Genomic DNA, 26,180 nt, shown 5'->3' with positions numbered 1-26,180 from the left:
AGAAGGGTCAACCAAAGGATTAATAAACTAAATAGCTAAGTTGTACTGTTCTAATTAAATATTAGAACATGGACAGCACTCTTTCACAATCAAGATGCGGCACTGAATGTAGATGGCTCAAAAGAGGAACACGCTCTGTCTGTTCTCTGATTAAAAATACCTTGTGCTAAGGATGTACTTACTTGCTCCTGGCTACGTAGATCTGCTTGTGTAACAGAATCACTTGCATGCCAGATGTCATATATATTCCCCTGTTTGAAAGTATAAGTATATACCAAAATTGTTCTGTGATAGAGAAGCATGCACATTTCTGCAGGCTGTCCATGATATCACTGCTTGAAGTCTGAGCTCTAAAGTCATTTTCCTTTCACAACCAGTTTCTTATGATCCAAAATGATTTTGTCTGTAAGGTTAAGGAAAGGGAAGTAGGTCCAATAGTAAATTTGAGGCAGGGAGTGAGCAGGGTAATGCAGTTTGAAGGGTTGGCACAGAAATGCTGGGCAAAATGGCATCCTAGTGTGCTCTACAGCTTAATGGGAGAACATACAACTCCAGCTAATGTTCCAACTATATTTAAATACAACAGACATGTTTATTGTTCATCTAAACAGGAACATTTGGCCTTCGTTTAATGTTCTCTCCACAGGGTGGCATCTTTGATGATGTAGCATCTCCCCATACTAACCTGAAGTGACTATGTCAGCCTAGATTATGTGCTCAAATCCTGCTTTGCAGCTTGAAACCATAGCTTTGTGACCCTGGGGTGACAGTGGTATTAACTGGGGTGAGCTAACAATGGTGACTGTAGAGTACATCTGAAGTGCGCTGGGAGGAGGCTGCTTTCCTGCCTTCTTATCTTGGGAGAGTGAATGACATCAGGGATTGACAAAGAGAGAAAAAAACTTTTTCTTCAAAAATAAAAGGTGAGGAGTATGTTATTAAAAACTTTTTAAAACGGATCATGGCAAACACATGATTTTTGGTAAGTGAAGTCTTCTAATCCTTAATTTAAGCGAATGGCTTCATGGGCATTGCAGCTTTTAAATCAAAGTTTATCATCTAACACCATAAAGCCAGTCCCTTACAGGGATTATGTTCCATACATGATCCTTTCAGCTCTGTAACCCTTTCCCTGCGTGAAGTTTTCCAATCGTGCAAATTACTTCTTAATGCAAAGAAAAAGCTTGGCGAGGCCAAAATGCTTGTCATTTTTTTTATTTTAGTAATCAGTTTTGGATCAAACTAATCTGATTTTATTTTAAACTATTTCTAATAAATAAATCCTCTGGATGCTGTTCCTACTAAGAAGTGTCTGTCAATGCAGAATGTTCTGCTAACATTCTGACACAGGAGCTGAGCTCACAGCAGGGAAATTGCTTAACAGGGAGCAAAGATCAGAAACAAGACTGTGACATCCTCACCCTGCTCCTCAGACTCCTGCTTTCTTTAGATAGCTTCTACAGGATGACCAAGGTTGCTAACATTTAATTTTCTCTTAGATTTCCTGTTCTCTGTTTCCTTGCCTTGAAACAACAATGACAGTTCATGTCTTATAAAAATTTCTGGGGCATCTTGAGAGAGTTGAAGCTCCTGCTCATGCAAATCTTTCTTCCTTTCAGAGGAGGAGAAAGGCTAAGCAGCCTTCCTCTAGCTATCGTGTGAAGTGGAACACATATGCAAAGCAGAAAATACCATTCCATATGCAACTCAATTTTTGCCTAAATATAGAAGAGTTCAAACATTGAGCATTTCTGGATTGTTGCTTGAGATGGTAGTCACCAGAATTTCACAATGAGTAGTGATGCCAGTATGGCAGTCAAATTCAACAGTGTTTCAAAGATGTGTACAGCAATAATTTTAGTGTCTCAGTAACCAACTTCGCAATGCTGTGAGAATTCCGGTCATCATGACCAATGATAAGTAAAATAGGAAAGAACTTTCCTTAAGTGAAAAGCAATGCACACAAAATGCTGGATAAGCTCAGCAGGTCAGGAAGTATCTATGGAAAAGAATAAACAGTCAGTGTTTCAGGCTGAAACTCTTCATCAGGTCTGAGAAGGACAGGAGAAGATGCCAGAATAAAAAGGTGGAAGGGAGGGGAAAGGTTAGCTGGGGAGTGATAGGTAAAGCCAGGTGGGTGAGGAAAAGTCATGGGCTGGAGAAGAAAGAATCTGATCACAAACACGAGATACTGTCTGACCTGCTGAGTTCCTCCAGAGTTCTGTGTGTGTTGCTTTGGATTTCCAACACCTGCAAACTGTCTTATATTTTTGGTTTCCTTGAATGAATATAGTTAGATTAAACTCTATTTTGCTATCCGAGAAACAAGAATTTCATGAGTATTTCAGTAACTAATATATCAGTGATTAGGATGTTAGTGAGCAAGCATGTCTCTACCAGACTGACCAGATCTGCACAATGATCAGTGGTATCAATGATAAAGTGATCAATATTTAATAATCAGTGATATCAGAATTTGAGTGAGCAGCATCACACAGACCAGAACATTTCAGACATGTGTATCAGAGTGACACAATGGTCAGAGATCTCAGCATCAGCGCAGTCGGTGTAACATGAGGAAGGGATGTTAGTGAACAATGTCACAGTGACCAAGGATGCCAGAATCTCAGGAACGATATTGTCAGTATCACAAGGACAAGATTATCACATTGACTGGTATTGTCACTGTCAAAGTGGCCAGAGTTGTCAGCAAGCAACACCTTCGCAGTAAGAAAGTGATCTGAGTGTCTTAGCAGCCAGTGGTCAATGAAATTAGCATTACCAATCAGTATTAGCAGAGTATGCTAATACTGTATTTGCGGATTTGCGGATGACACGAAGATTGGAGGAGTTGTGGATGGAGCGGTAGGTTGTTGAAGGTTACGAGAGGATACAGACAGGTTGCAGAATTGGGCAGAAAAATGGCAGATGGAGTTCAATCTGGACAAGTGTGAGGTGATGCATTTTGGAAGGACAAACCAGAAGACTGAGTACAGGATTAATGGTCAGTTACTTAAGAGTGTGGATGAACAAAGGGACCTTGGGGTTCAAATCCATACATCCCTCAAGGTCGCTGCACAGGTTGATAGAGTAGTTAAGAAGGCCCATGGGATGCTAGGCTTCAATAATAGGGGATTGAGTTCAAGAGTAGAGAGGTCATGTTGCAACTCTACAAACCTCTGGTGAGACTGCACTTACAGTATTGTGTTCAATTCTGGTCATCTCGGTGATTTACCAGGATGTTGCCTGATTTGGAGAACAAGTCATATGAAGCAAGTTTAGCAGAGCTGGGACTTTTCTCTTTGGAACATAGAAGAATGAGAGGGGACTTGATGGAGGTCTACAAGATTATGAGAGGCATAGATAGGCATAGATAGGCATAGATAGTCAGTACCTGTTTCCCAGGGCACCAATAGCAAACACCTGAGGGCATATGTACAAAATTAAGGGAGGGAACTTTAGGGAAGACATCAGGGGTAAGTTTTTTTACACAGAGGGTTGTGAGTGCCTGGAATGACTTGCCAGGGATGGTGGTGGAGGCTAAAACATTATGGGTATTTAAGAGCCTCTTGGACAGGCACATGGATGAAAGAAAAATGGAAGGTTATGGGGTAGTGTGTGTTTAGTACTTTTTTTAAGGATTATATGGGTCGGCACAACATGGAGGGCTGAAGGGCCTGTACTGTGCTGTAGTGTTCTATGGTTCTATAGTATCCCAATTGACTGGTACAGTTGGTATCTCAAACATCACATGGACTAGGGTTTTACATGGACTAGGACAATCAGTATCACAATAGCAGGTACTGCAGAGACTTGTGGTGTTGTTGTGATGTGAACAAAATCACCAGAGGGAGACTGGAGCTAGTGGATATAAAGTGGGTTATTCAACAAAAACGAGCAGCAGACATCATTTTGAGGCCATCTCAGAGGAAGAGGCCTGCTCGACCCCAATATTAAATGACATTTTTGCTATGCTGAAGATCAAAGGCCAATTCTATATTTACAATGTATCCACAATGCTTCCTTTGAATTGCATATAACTTCCCCACTTCCTTCTTTGCACCCACGCTCCAGACACCCAAAATGATGGTTAAGCAGAATTGTCTATTCTTTCAATTAGAGTTCAGAGCTCTAGGAACCTATTGTCCAGGGCTGCATTTTAAATTTAACCTACAGGTCTAAAGATTGGTTGCTGAAGCTAATATTTTGCAATATGCCCTAAATCCAGAATACTGTATGGCATAACAATGTCAGCATTTCAATGCTCAGTATATCATGAAGATTAATGATTTCAGTATCTCTGTGACTAAGATCAAGTAACCAGAGGATTACAGTAGCCATTTCACAGACCAGACTGTCAAAGTAATCAGTGATATGATTTATTTATTGTATTTAGAGATACAGAGAAGAATCAGCCTTCCAGTCCTTCAACTCAGGCTGCTCAACAACCCCAACAATTCCCCATTTGACCCTAACCTAATCAAGGGACAGTTTACTAACCAGTACGTCTTTGGACCGTGGGAGGAAAACAGAGCACCTGGAGAAAACCCTTGCCTTCCACGGGAAGGACATCCAGACTCCTCACAGAGGACACCAGGTTTGAACTCTGAACTCTAATGCCTCAAGCTTTAATAGTGTCTGGCTAACGCTGCACTACCGTGGCACCTAATATTAGTATTTAAATGACAAATATCACAATGACAAGTAACTAAACAAAGATAGAATCAACATCATAGAATCAGAAAAATGTTACATGTTTAAAAGACTGATTAAGCCATTTGCCAAGCTGGTGCTGATTCTAAAAGAACAGCCCTGTCTGTCCTCACTTTCAAGCAATTGATTTTTTGATTTGGAACAAGAAGGCAGCGGGAGAGCACCTAAGGATTTCCAGCGGGAAGGCATTTTGAGTTCTTGGGGGAAGAGAGAGGCTAGACTGCGCAGGCGCGTGATGTCAGCCAGTTGAGTGCAAACAGTTTAAAAAGAAGGCAGCCATATCCAGCGGGCAGCATTGGGAGCCGTCAGCAGAATGAGAGGCAGCAGAGTGAAAGGGCTTTGGCTCAATGGGCTTCGGCGGTAACGGGGCAAGGCGAGGCAGTTGTTGATTGCAAACGGAAGTAGAATGCGTGTGAGGCCGGTTTTCTGTGGTCGGTGTCAGATGTGGGAGGTCCAGGAGTCTCCTGTCGTCCCGGACGGCCACATCTGCACCCGGTGCATCAAGATGACTGTGTTAAGGAACTGGAGATGCAGCTCGATGACCTTCGTCTGGTCAGGGAGAGTGAGGAGGTGATAGAGAGGAGTTACAGACAGGTGGTCATTCCGGAGCCACGGGGGACAGAGAAATGGGCTACAGTTAGGAGAGGGAAGGGGAAGAGTCAGGTACTAGAGAGTACCCCTGTGGCTGTACCCCTTGACAATAAGGACTCCTGTTTGAGTACTGTTGGGGGGGACAGCCTACCTGGGGGAAGTGACAGTGGCCGTGCCTCTGGCACAGAGTCTGGCCCTGTGGCTCAGAAGGGTAGTGTGTTGAACTACATATACCTGTCTGGACACGCCCCCCCGCTGACTGCTCCTGTGGCTCCTCCCACTGACCCCTGTATAAAGGCGATTGGAGGCACAGCTCCTCCCTCAGTCTCCAGGATGTTGTGTGATGGTCTCTTGCTGCTGACTGCTCTCTTCCAGCTAATAAAAGCCTATCTTGCCTCACGTCTCCGAGAGTTATTGATGGTGCATCAATTTTATTAGCTGGAATTTTAAAACATGGAAAGTATTTTACATCTGGAAAAATTGGACATTGATCCTCAAGCCCCAGAAGCAGCTATTGCCTTTCAACTCTGACTTGCATGCTTCCAATCATACTTGGAAGAGATTCCCGTGACTGAACCTGCTATCATGCACAAAATCCTCCTCTCCAAGGTCAGTCCGAAGGTATACTCCCTTATCAGGTACCTGCCAACCTACCAAGGGGCACTAGACGCCCTCAAAAGACAGTACCTGCAGCCGGTGAACACCGTCTACGCAAGACATCGCTTAGCGACACGGCGGCAGCGGGCCGGAGAGTCGAGCGCTGAGTTTGTCCGAGCCCTACAGACACTCGTGCGGGCCTGCGACTGCAGGGGACTGACGGCGGAACAGCATGCGGAGCTCCTGGTATGAGACACCTTCGTTACGGGGATCAGGTCAGTGTACGTGTGCCAGCGGCTGCTGGAAAACGCCGATCTTACCTTACGCTCGGCGATTGAGCTGGCCGACACGCTGGAGGCTGCTCTGCACAATGCTGATGCTGTCCAGCCGCGCGATCTCCTGCCGGCCCCATGGACGCTGCAGACCCCGTCACCTGGCCAATCAACCTCAGCTGCTGCCACTCGCGAGTCTGTGAACTCCCCGCAACCCTCTGGTGAAGCGACCACAGCTGCTGCCAGTTGCAAGTCCGCGCAGTGTTACTTCTGCAGACTCGAAAAGCACCCTCGAAAATGCTGCCCGGCCCGAGAAGCTACCTGCTCCAGCTGTGGAAAGAAGGGCCACTTCGCCAAGGTCTGTAAGTCTAAACCACGAGCGGGGTCAAGCAGCGCCGCATGCGAGGCATGGGGGCCGCCATCTTGGTCGCCGCCATCTTGCCTGCCCGCCTTGTGTGAGGCATGGGGGCAGCCATCTTTGTCGGCGCCACCTCACCCCCGCCTCCAACCCACGGGTGCTTACCGGGCACCAAGACGGCAATTCAACTCTGGCCTCCGTAACCCTCGACCAAAGCGCCCCACACCAGCTTGCAAGGTCAATGATGGACATCCTGGTGGAGGGGCACAGGACTAGCTGCCTGTTTGACACGGGCAGCACTGAGAGTTTTATTCACCTGGACATGGTGCAACGCTGCGGACTCGTGACACAGCCAGTAAGCTAGAGTGTCACCATGGCTTCTGGGTTGCATTCCACAGACATCCGGGGGGGTTGTGTAGCGACATTGGTGGTGCAGGGCACAGAATATCGGGACTTTGCACTACTGGCCATGCCTCAACTGTGTGCGCCTGTGCTATTGGGGCTGGACTTCCAGAGCCACTTAAAAAGTGTGACTATGGCATATGAATCCTCAGTTTTGTGGGACTTCATCATATACCCCGCTACTGACCACACACACACACACCGACCCGCACATCCCACCCAGCACCATGCCGACAGCTGCGCTATTGACACCACTTGCAGCCTCTCTACCCTCAAGATCCCTCCCCCACCGCTGTTCGCCAACCTGACCCCGACTGTAAACCTGTGGCAACTAAAAGCAGGAGGTACAGCGCGGGGGACAGGGCCTTCATTCAGTCAGAGGTGCAGCGGCTGCTCAGGGAGGGGATCATTGAGCCAAGCACAAGTCCTTGGAGGGCCCAGGTGGTTGTTGTTCGGACCAGGCAGAAAGATAGGATGGTCGTGGACTATAGCCAGACCATCAATAGGTTCACGCAGCTTGAAGTGTACCCAAAGTGTACACCCAAGTGTACGCGCAGGAAGTGATAGAGCCTGCCACTTCATCGCGGATATGATCAACCAGATAGCTCAGTACAAGGTGTACTCGACCATAGATCTGAAATCTGCTTACCACCAGCTCCCCATCCGACCGGAGGACTGCCCCTACACCGCTTTCGAGGCAGGTGGCAGGCTCTATCACTTCCTGCGCGTCCCCTTCAGTGTCACGAATGGTGTCTCTGTCTTCCAGAGGGAAATGGACCGGATGGTGGACCAGTGCCAAGTGAAGGCCTCATTTCCATATCTGGATAACATCACCATCTGCGGTCACGACCGGCCGGATCACAACACCAAACTCCAACGATTTTTCCAAGTGGCCAAAGCTATGAACCTTACCTATAACAGAGACAAGTGTGTGTTCGGAACCACCCGACTCACTATCCTTGGGTATGTCGTGGAGAACGGGGTCATTGGCCATGATCCCGACCGTATGCGCCCCCTGTTAGAACTCCCTCTTCCCACCACCCTCAGATGGTGCCTGGGCTTCTTTTCCTATTACGCCCAATGGGTCCCTCATTACGCAGACAGGGCCTGCCCCCTGGTCAAGTCCACCACATTTCCCCTCTCTGCCGAGGCCCGCGCGGCCTTCAGCCGCATTAAAGGGGACATTGCCAAAGCAACGATGCATGCGGTGGACAAGACCATTCCCTTCCAAGCAGAGAGTGACGCCTCGACTTCACGCTGGCTGCTACCCTCAATCAGGCAGGCAGGCCAGTAACATTCTTCTCTTGTACCCTTCAAGGCCCTGAAATTTGGCACTCCGCGGTGGAGAAAGAAGCCCAGGCCATAGTGGAAGCTATTAGGCACTGGAGGCACTATCTCGCCGGCAAAAGGTTCACCTTGCTGACCGACCAGCGCTCAGTTGCGTTCATATTTAGCAACCAACAGCGGGGCAAAATCAAAAATGATAAAATTTTGTGGTGGAGAATAGAACTCTCCACCTACAACTATGATATCCAGGCTCAATGAGCGCCCTGATGCCCTATCCCGGGGAACGTGTGTCAGCGCGCAGCTCGACCAGCTATATGCCCTTCATGTAGATCTTTGCCACCCGGGGGTCACCCGATTTTACCATTTTGTGAAAGCCCGGAACCTGCCTTACTCCCTTGAGGACATCAGGACGATGACCAGGGACTGCCAAGTCTACGCTGAGTGTAAACTGCACTTACCTACACCAAAAGATTCTTGCTACTTTTTTGGACTTAGCTTTAAGAGTTTATTGTGAATTTTTGAAGAAATGAATACAGAAATGGCTCTTAGATCTAAAGGGCGAGAACCTGGGAAGGATCCTAACGGGAACGGGAAGAAGAAAAAGACTGCTCCTAAGTGCACTGAATTGACTTATGAAATGTTATTGGAGGTTTTAAATCAAAAATTTGAAGAACAACGACAAATTTTTAAACAAGATATAAAGGCTTTTCAAGATTATATGGATAAGACGGATTCAGTAGTTAACCAGCAGCAAGTTCTAATCGCAACTCTGCAAGAAGACGCTCGGAAGCGAGACTTGATAATTGAAAAACTGCAGCAGAACTTACTTTCGACGATTAAACAGGTGGAAACACTTAAAGCCAAGAGTGTCGACTTTGAGAATCGGTCCAGAAGACAGAACCTACGCATACTTGGTCTCCCGGAATGTATTGAACAAAGGGACCCCTCGAAGTACTTTGCTCAACTTCTAAAGGATGCATTCCCTTCTGTATTCCCAGACAGTCCTCCGTTACTCGATCATGCTCACAGAATTATGTGTCGATCACCAAGTGCTTCAGCTAAACCACCGGTTGTAATTGTCCGATTTCACTATGTGCATGTTAAAGAGCAACTTATTCGTGTGGCTCGGCGCATAGGGATGGTCAAATTTCAAGATCACAATTTTCGATTAGTAGAAGATTTTAGTCCAGAAGTTATGAAGGCAAGGCTTCTTTTTAAACCTCTGATGTCCGAATGTTATGAGAAAAATCTAAAACCTGCGCTCTTATACCCTGCGAAGCTCAGAATTTCGCCTCCGAATGCACCACGGCGTGTTTTTTTTTTACATCTGAAGTGAGAGGCTTTCTGAATGAGAACTTCCCTACTGCTACGGATTCTCATCTCTAATAAATGAGTGATTTTGATCGAGCAAGATGGTTTTTATTTCCAAAACCAGATTTTGTTTCTGGCTATTGGTGTAGGTTTACTCTATATTTTATACTCTAGTTAAAGTTTTTTTTTGACATACTAATCTTTTTATTCAACTTACTTCAACCACTGTACTTTATCTTTGGTCATTATTATTAATCCTTCGAAGATGAATTTTTTTTTACTAAGATGGCGGTTTCTTCTCTAAAATATTTTTGGCCTTTTTTTTGATTTTGCCATTTTTTTTTTCTCTCGTCTTCTTCCTATAATGCATCTCTTATCACAGGTTAAATTTTTTTTGGTTCGTTTGGGTTTTAACCCGATTTATAAGTTACTAGTGATTATATTCTTTTTGGTTTTTTTTACTACCAATTATATTAAGAAGTTTGGTTTTAGTATAGTGATTATTATTTTTTAAGAGTTTGGGTGGATCTTTTTTTTTATCCTTTATATACGGAGTTGTCTTCTGCTGATATGGGGGTAGATTTAGTTTCATCTTTCCTTTTTCCCAGCCTATCCCTGGCTGGGGTGGTCTTTTTTTTTCCTCTTGGGTGGGGGGGGTGGGAGCTCTTTTTCTAAATCTTATGTTTCTTACATTAGTTTTTTTTAGTTTTTTCATTTGGGCTGATTTTAAACTACTAAAATGTCCACGATGTTGTCACTTCCGGGTCCTCCCCTTATTTTTGTTCCTCTTCCGGGTGCATGAGTTCATAATTTGGTTAACCCTTTATATACCAAAGGGTTGATTTAGAAATATGGCTCAGACCATTAATTTTGTCTCTTGGAATACTAATGGCTTAAACCATCCGATTAAACGGAAAAAGATTTTCAAAGTATTCCAAAGACTTAATGCTCATGTTATTTTTGTACAAGAAACTCATGTGAGGAAAGAGGATAATTATCGTTTTTTTAGGTTTTGGAAGGATCAACAGTATCATTCGAATTCGAATGCCAAAGTAAAGGGAGTTTCAATTTTTATTGACTCCTCTATTGCATTTGTCCAACATGATATCTTTTCAGATCTGAATGGTAGATTTTTGTTAATTACTGGCTTACTTTTTAACAAAAAGGTTGCTATGGTTAATGTTTATGCTCCAAATGTGGAGTGTCCCGATTTTTTTAAGTCCTTATTTACTTCTCTACCTAATCTAAATGAATATGTTAATAATGGGTGGTGACTTTAATTGTTGTTTAAATCCTTTGATGGACAAATCTATATCTACTCAGACTTTACCTAATAAGTCGGCCACTTGTATTAACTCTTTTTTGACTGATAATGGAATTTTCGATATTTGGAGATTTCGGCATTCTAAGGACAAAGAGTTTTCATTTTTCTCACATGTTTATCATTCCTACTCGAGAATTGATTACTTTTTTATTGACTCTTGTTTTATTCCATCGGTAATTGGTTGTAATTATGATATTATAGCCATCTCTGACCATGCTCCATTAAAACTTTCTATTACATTTACGGATACACTTACGGATGCTAGGCAATGGCGATTTGATTCTACCTTACTGCAAGATCCGGATTTTATTAAATTTATGAAGGAACAGATCAATTTCTTCTTTTCAACTAATTCCACAGAGGATATTTCTTGCGGAACACTTTGGGACACTTTTAAAGCATATATACGTGGACAGATTATCTCCTACTCTGTTGATCTGAGAAAACGCATTAAGAAGGAAACTCTTTTATTGGTTGATAAAATTAAAGAGATTGACAAGAAATATTCGATTACTCCTAGTCAGGAGCTTTACAAACAAAGGGTTGAACTTCAAACGGAACATAGTTTATTACTTACATCTTTGAAAATCAATTAATGAAAACCAGATCTGATTTTTATATACATAGTGATAAATCGGGTAAACTGTTAGCTAGTCAATTGAAGAATGCTTTGGTTAAACGTCAAATTACTAAGATCCGTCAGCAGAATGGGGATCTGACAGTTAACCATGATGAGATAAATAAATCATTTCAAGATTTTTATACTTCCCTGTATCATTCCGAATTCCCTCATGATCGTAATACCATGTGTGATTTTCTTGGGAAATTGAATTTTCCAAAATTATCATCAGATGATCTTTCAATATTAGAAACTCCTATTACGGATGTAGAAATTAAAGGGGCTATTTCCTCTATGAATTCTGGGAAAGCACCAGGTCCAGATGGGTATACAGTAGAATTTTTTTAATGTTTTTCCGCTACTCTTTCTCCTTGGTTATGCAGGGTTTTTGAAGAAGCAATTAGATTGGGCAATTTGCCACAATCTTTTTATAGAGCTTCCATTTCTTTAATATTGAAGAAAGATAAAGACCCTACTGACTGTGCATCCTATAGACCAATATCTTTATTGAATGTAGATTCCAAGATCTTTTCCAAGTTACTGGCATCCAGGCTGGAGAAGGTATTACCCCAAATTATTTCGGAAGATCAAACCGGTTTTATTAAAAATTGCTATTCTTTTTTCAATGTTAGGAGATTATTGAATATTGTTTATACTCCTTCACATAGCACTTCAGAATGTGTCATTTCATTAGATGCGGAGAAAGCATTTGATAGAGTTGAATGGCCATACTTATTTAATGTGCTTGAGAAGTTTAATTTTAGTCCGACATGCATTTCTTGGATTAAGCTGATATATCATACTCCAGTAGCCTCGGTGCTTACTAACAATCAAAGATCTCCCTTTTTTCGTTTATTTCGGGGTACTAGACAAGGCTGTCGTCTTAGTCCATTATTATTTGATATTGCTTTAGAAACCTTGGCAATTGCTATTAGAGAATCACAGAACATTTTTGGCATTAATCGTGGGACAGATATACATAAGTTATCATTACATGCAGTTGATTTATTATTATTTATTTCTGATCCTGAGAAATCCATTCCTGCAGTTTTATCATTGTTGGCTCAATTTAGTGATTTTTCCGGGTATAAATTAAAACTTAATAAGAGTGAATTGTTTCCTTTAAATAGACAGGTTCCAATTTATGGAAATTTACCTTTTAAATTAGTTAATGACTCTTTTATTTACTTAGGGATTAAAATCAGAAAAAACTATAAAGACTTATTTAAGGTTAATTTTTTACCCTTAATCGATCAGATTAAATGTTTGTTTACTAAGTGGTCACCACTATCTTTATCTCTGATAGGTCGGATTAATGCTATTAAGATGGTTATTTTACCCAAGTTTTTATATATATTTCATGTGGTACCAATTTTTATTCCGAAATCCTTTTTTTGCTAATGTTGATTCAAAAATTTCCTCATATATATGGCAGAATAAAAATCCTAGGTTAGGTAAAATATATTTACAGAAGGCAAGGAAGGAAGGTGGATTGGCATTGCCTAATTTTAGATTTTATTATTGGGCAGTTAATATCCGATATTTGATATGTTGGTTAAAGGATTGGGATATATCTTTTAGCCCTCATTGGGTGAACCTGGAAATTAAATCTGTACAAGGATTTGCATTGGGTTCTATTTTAGGGACTTCTCTTCCCTTTGCTCTTTCTAAATTGCTGAAATGAATTTACATACTTGAAATGAAACATACTTTACGTATATGGTTTCAATTTCGGAAATTTTTTGGGTTGACTCAGTTTGTTTTAAATATTCCTATTATATCCAATTGCTTTTTTTTTATCCTTCTATTAAAGACCAAGCTTATTCAGCTTGGAAGACTAAAGGATTACTACAATTTTCCGATTTATTTTTGGTTAATTGTTTTATGTCTTTTGAGCAATTATCTAATAAATATAATTTGCCTAGATTTCATTTTTTTAGGTATTTACAGATTAGGAATTTCTTAAATACTGTACTTCCTACTTTTCCAAATTTTGTGTCTTCAGGTATTTTGGAGAATTTGTTTGAACTAAATCCTTTTCAGAAAGGGCTAATATCAAAACTTTACAATATAATTATGAAGATACGTTCAGAGCCCTTTTATAAGACTAAAAATGATTGGGAAAGAGAACTTAACCTTACTATCCCTATTGAGAATTGGGATAAAATTCTTCAATTAGTTAATACATCATCTATATGTGCTAAACATTCATTAATACAGTTTAAAGTTGTGCACAGGGCTCATATGTCCAAGGATAAATTGGCTTTTTTTTTTCCTATATAAATCCTATTTGTGACTGATGTCATTCTGAGATAGTCTTTAATTCATATGTTCTGGTCATGTCCGCTTTTGAAAAAATATTGGAGAGATATTTTTGATATTATTTCTGCGGTATTGAACATTGATTTACAACCTCATCCTATTACTGCAATTTTTGGTTTACCAATGATGGACTCACTCCATTTATCCTCTTCCGCTTGTCGAATGATTGCATTTCTTACATTAATGGCTAGAAGATCTATTTTGTTGAATTGGAAAGAAATTAATCCTCCTACCGTATTTCATTGGTTTTCTCAAACTATGTTATGTCTAAATTTAGAAAAAAATAGAAGTGGTGTATTTGATACTTCTATTAAATTTGAAAAGATATGGAGACCATTTATTCAATATTTTCATATGATGTAATATGACCCTGTTCCAAGCCTATTTGTTTTTCCAGTTTCGATTTTATATATGTTGAGAGGATCGGAGTTGACGACACTGATGATTTTGTATTTTTGTGAGATATTATAAACAGCCCTTTTTTTCCATTTTTTCTTTATCTCTTTTTTCTTTTTTTGTTTTTTTTTCCTTATTAGTTAGATTATTAGATTAGGTTTTTTTGCATAATTTTTTTTTCTTTTTCTTTTTTCTGTTTTTTTTAATATATATTATGATATACCTAGGTTTGCCTTGTTTATCAGTATATTGTATCATCCATGATTTGGGAATACTCATTTATACTGTAATCATTGCTTATGTATTCTTTCATGTTCAGTTGAAATGTGTATGTTTGTAATCCCATTATCTATGTATCAATTTTATTTTGTTGATATTAATAATAATAATAAAAAGATTGAAAAAGAAAGAAAGAGAGGGGATCTGATTGAAACATATAAGATTATTAAGGGATTGGACAAGATAGAGGCAGGAAATATGTTCCAGATGCTGGGAGAGTCCAGTACCAGAGGGCATGGTTTGAGAATAAGGGGTAGGTCATTTAGGACAGAGTTAAGGAAAAACTTCTTCTCCCAGAGAGTTGTGGGGGTCTGGAATGCACTGCCTCGGAAGGTAGTGGAGGCCAATTCTCTGGATGCTTTCAAGAAGGAGCTAGATAGGTATCTTATGGATAGGGGAATCAAGGGATATGGGGACAAGGCAGGAACCGGGTATTGATAGTAGATGATCAGCCATGATCTCAAAATGGCGGTGCAGGCTCGAAGGGCCGAATGGTCTACTTCTGCACCTATTGTCTATTGTCTATATACCTGTCTGGACACGCCTGCTCCTGTGGCTCCTCCCACTGACCCCTGTATAAAGGCGATTGGAGGCACTGCTCCTCCCTCAGTCTCCAGGATGTTGTGTGATGGTCTCTTGCTGCTGACTGCTCTCTTCCAGCTAATAAAAGCCTATCTCACCTCACATCTCCGAGAGTTATTGATGGTGCATCAGGTAGGGAAAGGAAGAGAAAGGCAGTAGGGGACTCTATAGTCAGGGAGTCAGACAGGTGATTCTGTGGACAAAGGAAAGAAACCGGATGGTAGCTTGCCTCCCAGGCACCAGGGTCTGGGATATTTCTGATCGCATCCAAGATATCCTGCGGTCGGAGGAAGAATAGCCAGAGGTCGTGGTACATATTGGTACCAATGACATAGGTAGGAAAAGGGAAGAGGTCCTGAAAGAAGACTAGAGGGAGTTAGGAAGGAAGTTGAAAAGTAGGACCTCAAATATAGTAATCTTGGGAATACTGCCTGTGCCACATGACAGTGAGAATAGGAATAGAATGAGGGGAAGGATAAATGTGTGGCTGAGGGAACGGAGCAGAGGGCAGGGATTCAGATTTCTGGATCATTGGGACCTCTTTTGGGGCGGATGTGACCTGTACAAAAAGGACGGGTTGCACTTGAATCCCAGGGGGACCAATATCCTGGCGGGAAGGTTTGATAGAGCTGTTGGGGAGGGTTTAAACTAGTTAGGCAGGGGGGTGGGGATCAGAATGTGAGTGCAGGGATTAAAGTAGAAGGGCAAGGGCATGGTGTGAAGAGTTCTGAGTTGATGAGGAAGGACAGGCAGGGGACGAAACATAATTGTAGCCAGTTAAAGGGGTTGAAATGTGTCTATTTCAATGCTAGGAGTATTAGGAACAAGGAGGATGAACTTAGAGCATGGATTAGTACATGGAACTACGATGTTGTGGCCATTACTGAAACTTGGTTGGAAGAAGGGCAGAATTGAATGATGCAGGTCCTGATGTTCAGGTGTTTTAAAAGGAATAGGATGGGAGGTAGAAAAGGGGGGGAGTGGCATTGCTGGTCAGGGATAGTATCACAGATATAGCAAGGGAGGACGCTGCAGAGGGAGTGTCCACTGAGTCAGTCTGGGTGGAAGTCAGAAATAGGAAGGGATCAATCACTATGCTGGGAGTAGACTACAGGCCCCCAAATAGCCCTTGGGACACCGAAGAGCAGATAAGTAGGCAGATTTTAGAATGGTGCACAAAATACAGGGTAGTAGTTATGGGTGATTTCAACTTCCCTCATATTGACTGGCACCTCCTGAGTGCAAGGGGGATAGATGGGGCTGAATTTGTTAGGTGTGTTCAAAAAGGATTCTTGACACAGTACGTGGACCAGCCAACAAGAGGAGAGCTATACTGGATCTAGTTCTGGGTAATGAACCTGGTCAGGTGACAGACCTCTTGGTGGGGGAGCATTTTGGTGAGAGTGACCACCAATCCGTTAGCTTCAGCACAGCTATGGAAAGGGATAAAATCAGACAAAATGGTAAAGTGCTTAACTGGGGAAAGGCTAACTTTGAAGGGATGAGGCAGGAACTAGTGAGAGTAAATTGGAAACAGCTGTTCAAAGGGAAATAATGTGGGAGAAGTTTAGGGACCACTTGAGCTTATCATAAAAGGGACAGGAGGCTGGACCCAAGTGCAGGACGCAGGCACTGAAGTACTAGGGGCAGGACGGGAACAACTAAATGATAGACAAGATGTGATGACTGTGGTGTGAGTGAGGGACATGACGTTCAAGGTGATTCTGGGGTTCCAGGAGAGTCTTAGAGTTCAGGCAAGGCAGGATCCCAGAGTTCAGGCAAGGCAGGATCCTAGAGTTCAGGCAGGGCCTAGGAGTTCACTGGGTGGGCTGCATAACTCCTGGGCAGGGTCTGGACCTCCCAGGCAGGAACACGGGGGCCTGGGCAGGTCATGGGACACCTGGGTAGGTTGCAGGGCACAACCCATTGACAACGAGGGATAGGTAGGGGCAGAGACCTCTGGGCGGGCCACATAACTCCTAGGCAGGGCCCAGACCTCCCAGGAAGGAACATGGGGGCCTGAGCAGGTCACAGGGCACAACCCATCAGCAGCAAGGGATGGAAAGGGGCAGAGTCCCCCACCGGGCAACAGCAGTCTGGCCAGGCTTACCCGACAGAGGCAAGGGATAGGAAGGGAACTAGGTCCAGGGTGATTGCCAGACTTACTTAAAGAATTCGTCTTGAACAAGGGGAATTCCAAGCCAGGGCAACTCCACTCAGTCCCAGAGCCCCCTATATACACCAACAGCCGATGAGCATCAGGTGCGCCTCCTTGAGCCCCATCAAGCCACGATGAGCCACAGGTGTGACTAATTTGGCTCAAGGGCGAAAGGAGGGATGGCTACAAGACCCGGAGTCTGGAGTCTCCGGACCGGATCAAGAACCGGAATGCGGGCTCCGGGTCGGACCATAACAGAGCTGGGTTCAGGACAGGTTTGTCCCACTGAGGCAAGGAAAAAATGACAGGAAAAGGGAACCGTTACTGATGAAACACGCGGTAACTCATCAAGAGGAAAAAGAGAGCATATGTTAGATATAAGAAGCAGGAAGTAGGAGGGGCTCGTGAGAAATATAAGGCAGCCAGGAAGGAGCTAAAGAAAGGACTTAGGAAAGCTCGAAGGTGGCATGAGAAGGCCTTGGCTTGTAGGATTAAGGAGAACTCCAAGGCGTTCTATGCATATGTGAAGAACAGGAGGATGACAAGAACTGAAGGAGAAAGAGGGCAACATGTGCCTGGAGGCGGAGGAGGTTGGGGAGGTCCTAAATGAATACTTTCCTTCAGTATTCACAAGTAAAAAGGATCTTCATCAGGGTGAGGTCAAAATAGAGCAGGCCTGTGTGCTGGACAATGTGGAGATTACGGAAGAAGTGCTGGATCTTCTTAAAAACATCAAAATTGATAAATCTCCAGGGCCGGATATGATACACCCCAGTTTGTTGTGGGAATTGAGAGAAGAGATCGCTGGAGCATTAGCTATGATCTTTGAATCCTCTTTGGCTACAGGGGAAGTGCTGGAGGACTGGAGAATGGCAGATGTAGTTCCCTTGTTTAAAAAAGGTAATAGGGAGAAACCTGGGAACTATAGACCGGTGAGTCTTACGTTAGTGGTCTGCAAACTACTGGAAAGACTCTTAAGGATAGGATCTATGAGCATTTAGAGAAGTATAGTCTACTCATGGATAGTCAACATTTCTTTGTGAAGGGAATATCATGCCTCACGAGCCTGATTGAGTTTTTTGAGGAGGTAACAAAAGAAATCGATGAGGGTAGGGCAGTGGATGTGGTCTACATGGACTTTAGCAAAGCACTTGACAAGGTCCCTCATGAGAGACTCATCCAGAAAGTCATGAAGCATGGGATAAGTGGAACCTTGGCTGTTTGGATAAAAAATTGGCTTAAAGGAAGAAAGCAGAGGGTAGTTGTGGAAGGAAAGTATTCTGCCTGGAGATCAATGACTAGTCAAGTGCCACAGGGATCTGTCCTAGGACGCTTGCTATTTGTGATTTTTATAAATGACCTGGATGTAGAGGCAGAAGGATGGGTGAGAAAGTTTGCGGATGACACGAAGATTGGAGGAGTTGTGGATGGAGCTGTAGGTTGTCGAAGGTTACAAGAGGATATAGACAGGCTGCAGAGTTGGGTAGAAAAATGGCAGATGGAGTTCAATCCGGACAAGTGTGAGGTGATGCATTTTGGAAGGACAAACCAGAAGACTGAGTACAGGATTAATGGTCAATTACTTAAGAGTGTGGATGAACAAAGGGACCTTGGGGTTCAAATCCATACATCCCTCAAGGTCGCTGCAATGGTTGATAGGGTAGTTAAGAAGGCCCATGGGATGCTCGGCTTCAATAATAGGGGATTGAGTTCAAGAGTAGAGAGGTCATGTTGCAACTCTACAAATCTCTGGTGAGACCACACTTAAGAGTATTGTGTTCAATTCTGGTCACCTGATTATAGGAAGGATGTGGAAGCTATGGAGAGGATGCAGAGGAGATTTACCAGGATGTTGCCTGGTTTGGAGAACAAGTCATGTGAAGCAAGGTTAGCAGAGCTGGGACTTTTCTCTTTGGAGCGTAGAAGAATGAGAGGGGTCTTGATAGAGCTCTACAAGATTATGAGAGGCATAGATAGGATGGATAGTCAGTACTATCCCAGGGCACCAATAGCAAACACCAGAGGGCATATGTACAAAATTAAGGGAGGGAAGTTTAGGGGAGACTTCAGGGGTAAGTTTTTTACACAGAGGGTTGTGAGTGCCTGGAATGACTTGCCAGGGATGGTGGTGGAGGCTAAAACATTAGGGGTATTTAAGAGCCTCTTGGACAGGCACATGGATGAAAATAAAATGGAGGGTTATGGGGTAGTGTGGGTGTAGTACTTTTTTTTAAGTATTATATGGGTCGGCACAACATGGAGGGCTGAAGGTCCTGTACTGTGCTGTAATGTTCTATGGTTCTATAGCCCTGCAGATCACAGCTCATCAAGGGTACAACTAGACCACTTTTTTTTTACTGTGATAAGCATGTCTACTTATGCCACCTTTCATGCATAAAGTTCCAAGCCCCAGCTATCCTTTGGGTGAAATCCTAGCCAGGGATTCAATAGAAGGAGTGGTGTTAAAGTACAATATGTTGGAGAGAATGAACAAAGAACTGGCCCTTTGGCCCACAATGTTATGCATGCCTGCACTAAGATCAATCTGACCCTTCCCTCCTACAGAGCCCTCCATCTTTCATTCATACACATACCTATCTGAGAGTTTCTTAATGCTCCTTCTACCACCACATTCCACACACCCACACTTAATTAATAAAATGACAACTCCTCCTATTGGCCACTTTGTCTCTTGTTGAGCACTTGATCTGTGCCTCTCATCATCTGTACACCTTTATCAAGTCACCTCCCATCCTCCTCCACTCCAAAGAGAAAAGGCCGAGCTCGCTCAACTTTTCCTCATAAGACATGCTCTCAACACCAGGCAGCATACTGTTAAATCCCTTCTGCACCCTCTCTTCTACATTCTTTTGTTACGTACTCGTGACACGTGACAGTGGTACCCTTGTCACGTGACTGGGGTTGAAGTTATACTGGACATGAGGTAATGGTTTTGTGCTGGTGGAGTGATGTCATTTTCCCGCCAGTAGAGGTCATGTGACAGGTTTTTTCTACAGGGTATAAAAGGAAGACCCACCTTGTCAGGTGGGGCAGTTCGTGGCGGAATTTGCTAAGATGACTTCATGTCACTGCGTGATTTAATGTGATGACGCAGTTTAGTTAAAAATGAGGTTTTATATAATGCCTAAAGTTTAAAAGGTCACTACCAACGGTTTCTTTGCTGATGGAGAGTGAACAAAAGTTTGGAAGGTAAAGATCGAGGAGAATCGATTTTCGAAGGTGGAAAAGTTCGACCTTGTTTGATCCTCATTCGGAAGGATTTCGTTTACTATTCTCGTGTTAGTCTCCGCTGGAAATAGCGGGAGATTGAGAATAGTGTGGAAGGAAGGTCAGTACCTTTTAAGCCGTTATATTTAATAAAATTCTTCGTGGGAAAGTTCGACGCCGGGGAATCGAAGGACATCGACGTGGAAGAGAATTTACATCGCTTTAAAAAAGTCTCTCCTTTTAAAAGTACTGTGAGCTTTTGAACTTTTGGCATATCGCTCTAAAGAACTGTTTTCTTTCGGCATACCGTTTTAAAGAACGGTTTTTTTTTCCCAATACCGCTTTAAAGACTGTTTGGGACTGTAAAGCTATTAAGAACTGTTTGAGCAGCTGCCAGCAGCTGTTTTCCGGTTACGTTTGGGTTTGTTTACTTTTGAGGGGGTTTGTTTCAGTGCTTAATAAACATGTTATTTGTTGTTAAACCTTTGCCTATCTCATCTATATTTATTGTTGCCTGAATACGTAACACTTTCTATTATGAGATGAACAGAACTAAACACAATACTCTAAATGTAGTCTAGCCAGAGTTTTATAGAGCTGTAATATTACCTCATGGCTGTTGAACTCAATTCCCTGACTAATAAGGCCAATGCATCATACCACCTTATCAACTTTTCAACATCTACAGACATCCCACCCTGCAAAAACTCATTTCTGGGAGGTAGCACCCACAACCCCATATTCCACCCCAGCCCCCGGTCAACCTCCAAGGGTGTATGTAATACTCTGCTCAGTGATTTTTGTCTAATCTGTAAATCAAGTTGGGTATATGCAGAAAATGTGACATTAAAATATGTACTTATGTGTGCCTAACAAACCAGATGAAAATGGGGTCCAGGGCTGACCCCCCCCCCCCCCGGAAACTATGCTGCTAATGAGAGAGAGAGATGAAGAATAGAGGAAGAGGCATCTGCTACAGATAAGAGAGAGAGAGAGAGACGAAGGATGTATGTATTATGGCTTCTTCACTGATTATTTACCTTTTGCTACAAGGACACTTCTTTGCTCTTTAACACTCTTGCTGAGACAGCAGGGAGTGGACTAGTTTGATGGACATGGACATGTGGAGTTGATGGATGGCTGATACCCCGTCAGTGGGGATAAAAGACGGATCTGGGGAGACACCCTCAGACACACCAGTGGACACTGAAAGAGTGTTGTGCACCCACAGGAAGGTGGGGGCCTGGAGGATCTGTTCAGGAGAATCGGTCTAGAGCACAGTGGATGAAGGCAGACCAGTGGGGACTTGTGTGTGTGTCTGCCCTTGCCTGGGTGACAAGTCCATCACTGAAGAACGGTCTAGCCTGGTACGGAAGGGTCATAATCGGTGACCCCAACAGTACAACAGAACAAGAAGACGATGGAAGGTTTGTCTGCTGCAGCTGCTCATCTCTTGCTCGCTCTCTCTCTCCAACATTGCAACACAACAACAACTACCTCAGCACAAACTGAACTGAACTCTATATTCTCCTATGACAATTCATTTACCCCTAGACTTTGATAGAGCTTGTTTTTTACTGTTGGTTATTATTCCTTCACTTCTGTTTTTATTATTGCTAACCTGTTTCATATGTATATTGGCATTTTTGATACTGTATTGTTTAGTTAACTAATAAACACCTTTAGTTACAGTACCACCAGACTCCAACGTATCGTTCCATTTCTGCTGGTCTGTTAACCCAGTTACAGGGTACGTAACAATATTATATTATCATGGAGTTTTTTTTTATACTATTACAACTTTAAGCAAGTCTACAGGGAGTTTGGCCTCATCACGTAGGATATCAGTAGAGTAGCTCCTTAGCAGCTAGCCAGCTAGTTTAAATAACGTTAGCTATGATAATGAACGAATGACAACTGTAAAACTCACCTCAACATGTCTTTTACATTGTAACCTACCATGGGCAATAGAAAAGTCATTGTTTCTGAGGTCAACTGTAAAGCCCGCCCAGAGAGAAAACTGATAGGTCTACTTAGCACGAAGAAAGACCAATCAGGATGCTCCCTCTCACTCTCGCTCTTCCTCTTCCTCTCCCTTTCCCTCTCAAAAATATTAATTTCCAGGATATAGTATATAATTTGCGGGCATCAGGGAGCCGCTATCAACATGCGGGAAACTCCCAGAACTTCCGAGAGAAGTAGGATGTCTTCATCTATGGATGTTGACCTCATGATTCCATCTGTTCCTCCACACTGCTAAGAATCCTGCCATTAACCCTCTGTCTTCAAGTTTGTCCTTCCAAAGTAAATCATTTCACAGTTTTCCAAATTGAACTTGATCTGTCACTTCTCAACCCAGCTGTACATCCTATCAATTGCTTAAGGAAATCTATGACAACCTTCTACACTATATGCAGCCATTAAGAAAAAAGGGGCGATTTCAATTCTAAATGTGATGGATGTTGGGAAATGTACAAGGCAGGATAAGACAAAAAAAAACAGTGTGTCGAGCACCAGGAACTCGACATTGCGAAAGTATTAAATACAGCATCTTCCATATTAAAACAGAAATTAGGAAGACAAAAAAGTTTCATTGAAAAAATTTTGGCAGAGTAAAAAAGAATAAAGACACACTACGATTTTCCACAGATGTATGAAGGGAAAGATGAAAGAGTAGACTCCTTTAGAGACAGCAGCTTGAGTGTGGAAGTTGAAGATGTGCAGAGTTGTGGATAAAGACTTTGTATTTGTGTGTAGGTAATTGTCAGAGAAATGTAACAATATTGTAGGATTTTGGGAATAAAACATGCGAGAATTGTTTTATGTATTTAACAAAAGCCGTAGGCCTTTACTTCCATTATGAACAAACTAAATGCATTCACCTTACACTGATATCATTATGTTGACACCATCTCTCAAAGTGAACAAAGTGAACAAAACAACTCAATGATGGGGTTTGTGAACTATTAGAACAGTATGCATCATGTGTCACCCATTACATTACCCCACACAGGTTCCCCCAAAATTCACCAAAACCAGCATTCTGAGTCTGTCTGGACCTTATACAAGCTGCCCAGCTCAGGTTCTATGTGCCTTACTTGAAGTAACAGCAGGTACCTCTGGCTCACCCAGGGGCGACAGGTACACACAGGGCCATGTCGTGATGCAGAGTCAATGGTAATGGAACCATCCAGCTCTTGGTGGGCTGGCATAAGGTGATCTACAGAAATACATTCCATCTACAATAAAATATATTTACAATAAAAGTCTTTTCACCTTATTCCAAAATGTGGAACAGGCCATCATAAAGGGGCTTAAGGGAGTGTTGACATGCATCATGATGAACAAGATACAACAAGATTAACTGGAACCCATGAGTGCTGAATGCCATGTGGGACATAGGAGTAGATGTAAAAGAATTGAGTTTAATGAGGAGAGCAGAACACTGTGGAGAAGCTGACCAAGCAGTTGTGGCATCAGAGATAAAATCCATCGGCACCCATAATAGCTGCTGTACACCAGCTCAGTTGCAGAGCACCACAGGTCCTCTTTCGGAGCCGTTCTGAGCTCCAGCAGGACCCATGGGAGACAATCGTGCCAACACTCATCTGTCAGCAAGGCCCTCATTGCAGTCAAACTGCTCACGCAGGCCATTGGACTGCAGGTGATAAACCATGGTGTGATGCAATTTAACACTAAGGTTCTGGACCATTGTCCAGAGGTCTGACATGAATTGGAGACCGCAGTTGGAAGAATTATCAGAAGGGATGCCGAACCGAGCCACCCAGGTGTTGATAAACGCCCAAGCCACGAACTCAGCCATTGTCAATGCTAGAGGGAACAACCTCTGGCCACCTAGTGGCATTAACTGGCACAGTAAAGAGGAACAGAATTCTTGTAATGCTCTGAAGAAAACCTTTAATTTAGTACACATCAAACCTAAATATTCTCCTGAATATACTCAAAAACTGAGCTTCCCCAACTACCTTGGGTTGAGAATTCCAAATATTCACTACCCTCTGAGTGAGGAAATATCTACTCCATTTGGTACTGACTGGCCTTTCCTATCAGCACGGATGGTGACCTTCCTTCATGTTTTCAGTAAAGTTCAAAGTAAGTTCACTATCAAAGCATATGTATGTCACCACGTACAACCTTGAGAGTCATTTCCTTCTGGGCATACTCAATAAGTCCATAATAGAATAATAGCCATAATATAATCAGTGAAAGACTGAACCAACTTGGGTGTTCAACCAGAGTGCAAAAGACAACAAACTGCGCAAATACGAAAAGAAAGAAATAATAATAATAAATAAATAAGCAATCAATATCAAGAACATGAGATGAAGAGTCCTTGAAAATCAGCCCATAGTTTGTGGAATATAACTATACCTGTGATGATTGAGTCATATCTACTACTTTTTGTAGGATTTTTCATTCAAAGGCATTGTTTTTTCATACCAGGCTATGATGCAGCCAGTTAATATATTCGCCACTACACATCTATAGAAGTTTGTCAAAGTTTTAGATATCATGCCAAAACTCCTGAGGATGAAGAGGCACGGCTGTTTTCTTCATAATTGCACTTATGTGCTGGGCGCAGGATAGGTTCTCCGAAATAATAACACCAAGGAATTTAAACTTACTGACCCTCAATTAACTGTAATTAACTGTCTGCCTGCATTATCTTCTGTTATTTGCAGAATTCAAAATGTTTAATTGGAATATTACATATGTCAGTTGGAATTTTCTACTTGCTCTCTTTCAGCAGGTTTCTTTCATCTTTGTTGGGATTTTGCAAGGAAATGTTGGTGAGACTGCCAACATTTCATGAATCTGTCAGGTTGTTTGGGATTTCCGTGAAGGTGCACAAAAATGTTCACTTCCTGTACAGGTCTACAGGTCTTTACCTGCAGCTTTCCAATTATGCTTTGCTACAGGGCTCCTCAGGGAATGCAGCATATAAGCAGAAGATCCTCCACTGCAATCCGCATAATAACCTTTTGCCAGGTTGTACCTGATATGTGAAGTGCACCCACCCCCCATCTTAAAAAAAGGAAATTGCTACAAGGAACTAGAGTGAATATTTGAGAATTTAGACTTACAGAAATATTTGACTAAGTACTTTTTAATGTTTACAGGTGTGTTAAGTGTTTAGATTTTTATTGTGATTCGACAATTTTCAAAGATTTTTAATATTTGAATAGCTTTATTATTTTAATTGGCTTTGATTTTTTCAATTCAGATCCATTTAGTAATTGGGGGTTTGACTGCGCCAATCAATTATCAGCTCTCAATGTTTATTTGGGCTGTGTTTGTGTCAGTGAATTTTTTAGAACTTTGACACAATCCCCATTCAATATGGAAGGTCCACTTGCTATGCAGAGCTATCCCTTGGGAGGTTGGGCTGTCATTCCCCTATTTTTTTTGAATTCCTGAACTATTCATATCTTATTTTCAAATTAGCAGCAAGACCAGACAAATTACAGCTGACCAAAAATTCTGTCTTATTAGCATGGGATTATTATCATGGCCTATTATTATATATTATTATCATATTGATGTTGTTATCATATTACTGTGGTCTATTATCATGGCTACAGCAGCTTAGCGAAGGCACAACGCTATTACAGCTCGGGACGTTCCAGAGTTCAGAGTTCAATTCCGGCACCGTCCGTAACCCAGAGAAGTGTGAGGTGGTACACTTTGAAAGGACAAACTCCAAGGCAGAGTACAAGGTA

This window comes from Hemitrygon akajei, chromosome 1 (genome assembly GCF_048418815.1).
Source record: "Hemitrygon akajei chromosome 1, sHemAka1.3, whole genome shotgun sequence".
Taxonomy (NCBI): domain Eukaryota; kingdom Metazoa; phylum Chordata; class Chondrichthyes; order Myliobatiformes; family Dasyatidae; genus Hemitrygon; species Hemitrygon akajei.
This window is presented reverse-complemented; position numbering follows the sequence as displayed.